Source organism: Elaeis guineensis, chromosome 3, assembly GCF_000442705.2.
Source record: "Elaeis guineensis isolate ETL-2024a chromosome 3, EG11, whole genome shotgun sequence".
Lineage (NCBI taxonomy): Eukaryota > Viridiplantae > Streptophyta > Magnoliopsida > Arecales > Arecaceae > Elaeis > Elaeis guineensis.
The window spans coordinates 99,182,147-99,185,705 of record NC_025995.2 but is presented as its reverse complement, the minus strand read 5'-3'; positions in this window follow the sequence as shown (position 1 = coordinate 99,185,705).

Genomic DNA, 3,559 nt, shown 5'->3' with positions numbered 1-3,559 from the left:
TTCTTTTTGGAATATACAAAGAATGTTTCACGTGAATTCAAAAAAAGAAATGCTTTGCCCGTGCGTGAACGCACGGATGCGGGACGGGCACGGACGCGGGCAAGCACGGATCACGGCAGCAGCGCAGGACGCGGAACGCGTGAGGCGTGGATGTGGCATGGCCGTGAGTGCGGGCATGGGTGAAGCATCGCGCAGGTGTGGGCGCACGGCAGACGGGTTCGCAAGGAAGTTTTGATGGCGGTCAAACAGATGCTTATTAAAGGAAAAAAAATAATATTTAGAAATATTTTGAAAAGAAAGATTTGTATTTTCTTTAGTCCCACATCGAAAAATCATGTAAAACTCCTCCCTCCTAACATCTATAAAAAGATTTTTGTACTCCCATTGGAGGGGGAGCCCAAAAATTCTTCTAGAGCCTTGCATAGAAGAATAGAAAGGGACTACTTCATGAGCAGCTAAGCTAGCAGTCTTGGGAGTGGAGAAAAAATTTTGTAACGACACAGAGATGGTTTATTGTTCTAAACTTTCTTGTATTTCTTTATATGCAATAAAGATTATGCTTTTTATTTAAATCATCATGAGTTCTTTATTTGCTCTCCTTTATATGCTTTTATTTATGCTTTTCTATTAGATTAATATTAGGAACAACTTTTACTTTCTGGAGACGCACCATGATCTACGGGTACGGGGCGTGCCGAGGAAAGAAGAGTTGTTTACCTAGTACTTTTCGGAGATGCGCCGTGATCTATGGGTACGGAGCGTGCCGAGGAAAGACAGGTATTTTTTCTAAGATTAATCACATCCATTTAATTAAAAAAAGAGATACAACTCTGCTAGTGCAAAGTAATTCAAAACTCCCGAGCTCTTTATTCTCTAATTACCTCAATTTTAAGATAATTTATTTTCTAAATCAAAAATAACGCTTCTTTCTTTTATCTTGCAATCTCAACTTAGCCCAAGGTCCCTGAGGATACGATCTCGACTCATCTTACCTACGTAGTAAGTAGAGTTATTTTTTGGTGCTATCAACGACTACGCATTAGGTACGTACAATTTTGCACCACCCACAGTGCATAAAGAATTTCTCGTATATCAAATCTATGGCCTAAAATCAGATAGCAAAAGCCACTTTCTAGACACAAATATTATACTAAAAAGCTGTGTAATGGATAGTCCGATAAGCATGCCGATTTGTAATGTTGGTAGCTTAATGTGGATTCAATATGTTTTCTTTTTCTTTTTTTTTTCAAGAAGATTTTTTAAAATAAAATATATAAAGAACTTGGGATAAATCTCTAGTTCTACTTTCAAATTAAAAACAGATCCCCATTTGAGTTACATAAAAGTAACTTCTCATTCTAAACATAAATTAAAAGTAACTTTTTATTTTTGGCAAAAATGATCTATATACCCTTATACAATAAGACAGTATTTCTTTACAATAAAGCAGTACTATTTTATAATAAGACGGTATCATTTTAAAATAAGACAGTACTATTTTATAATACCATTACATTACAATAAAGCAGTACTATTTTATAATATTCTTATATTATAATAAGGCAGTATTCCATTACAACAAGGTTGTATTCCTTTACAATGAGAAAATATTACGTTACAATAAGACAGTACTATTTTATAATATCGCAATATTGTTTTAGTGTTGCTTTACAACTACAGGAGTAATTTGATCATTTCATATCATTTGGAGAGTTATTTTTAAATTATATTTTAAATAGAAAGTATTTTTTACTTGAAACTTAAACGAAGAGCAAATTTTAAGTTTAAACTCAAATGAAGAGTTTTCATTAATTTATCCTAAAATATACATATGGATTTTTTTTTATGCTATGTCAGTGAGGACTGGTGGTTGATATAAAGCGCAAATCTCATGGGCCCTACAAGAGGTGAAATCTGGTGCGAAGTGTTTTGATTGTGTGGAGCAAATCCACACAATAAACCAAGGATCATGAAGTAAGGGTCACCACTAGCAGATAGGATTAACATTGATATAGTTTCTGCAATCCATGACAGAAATTTCATTGTATAGAAAATCTTAATATTTAATATGAAAATAATCACATCTTCAGTTATTATCATTCAGCCATTGTTGTTCATGCCCAAATAAATCTATGATCTGCAACCTACAACGGTTTAAAATTTACAATCATAAGAGACCAATCCTGAAAGCTCCTTGCTATTGTCAAACAGTGCTTTGATTTTCTAACCCTACTCCGAGTATACCTGATGGGTGTTGCAGCCAATCCCCTGGAGCGCCTGACATCGGTGAAGAGCACCTGCAAAAGAAGTTTACACTGATCAAAGTTATGTCCGATGGAGATCCTCCGGTGCTTAAATCAGTGAAAAATGATTGAACAAAAAGTAGAATATCAAAATTAATAGAATATCAGTCCAAAAGTGTCTTATCCTTTGCTTGTTTCTTTACTTTCCTTTTATAAGTGACTCGGATGTAACCATCGAGTACATGATCTCGCTTTTTATGGTACTAAGGGATAGTTATCCTGATTATCGAGCCATAATCATAGAGTTAGTGGGCAATTTATGTCCACTAATAAACATGGTATGTAGTTATTACCCACGATTGTAGTATCATAATTATATATTTGGTAGTCTGCTATTTGACAGTCGGTAGTCGGTTATTTGACAGTTGGCCGTTATGATGCTAGTTTGGTAATGAAGATGGTCAGTCGGTCATGATATGAAGATGGTCAGTCGGTCATAAAGATGGTCAGTCAGCCATGAAGATGTTGCTTCAGTCATGATGACTTAAGTTCAGCTATAATGACTCTGCTTGAGCCAGATGACTCTGGTTCGACCATAATGACTCTGCTTCAACCAAATAACTCTCATGAGAGCTAAATTTTAAAAGTTTCTTCTTTTCCAGAGTCTCCTTTCTTGTGATCTCTTGGCTCTTCTTATATAAGTATGGAATAAAGGGCCGATCTTGAATATGAGAGCCGACGTAGAATCAAAGGGAGCAAATTCGATTGTCCCAATAGTTGCCCTCACTCTCAAGTTCAAGATGGCTTGATGCATTGGACGATGGGAGTTAGCGTATCTTCTGCCATGACTTTGAGTCCCGATTCTGTGGTTATTTTAGTTGATAATGAAAAAAAAATTTTGTTATCGGATCTTAGTCTGATTTTGTAGTCTTCAGTTCATAGTGAAAAAATTTTTTTTGTGTTATCTCTTTGAATGTAATCATTATTCATCATAGATAACTGTTGAATATTTTCTTGCTGATCGGAGTTGAGTTGGTATATTTTTTCGATCGATCATAATCGAGTCGACATATTGTTCCATCCGACCACAGTCGAATCGACATATTATTCTGTCCGACCATACTTGAGTTGGCATATTGTTTCGTTCTACTACAGTCGAATCGATATATTCTTCCATCCGACTGCAATCAAGTCGACATGTTGTTCCTCCGATCAAAATCGAGTCGGTATGTTGTTCTGTCAGACCGTAGTCGAGTCAGCATATTATTTCATCCGACCAAAGTCAAGTCGGCATATTGTTCCGTCCGACTATAGTA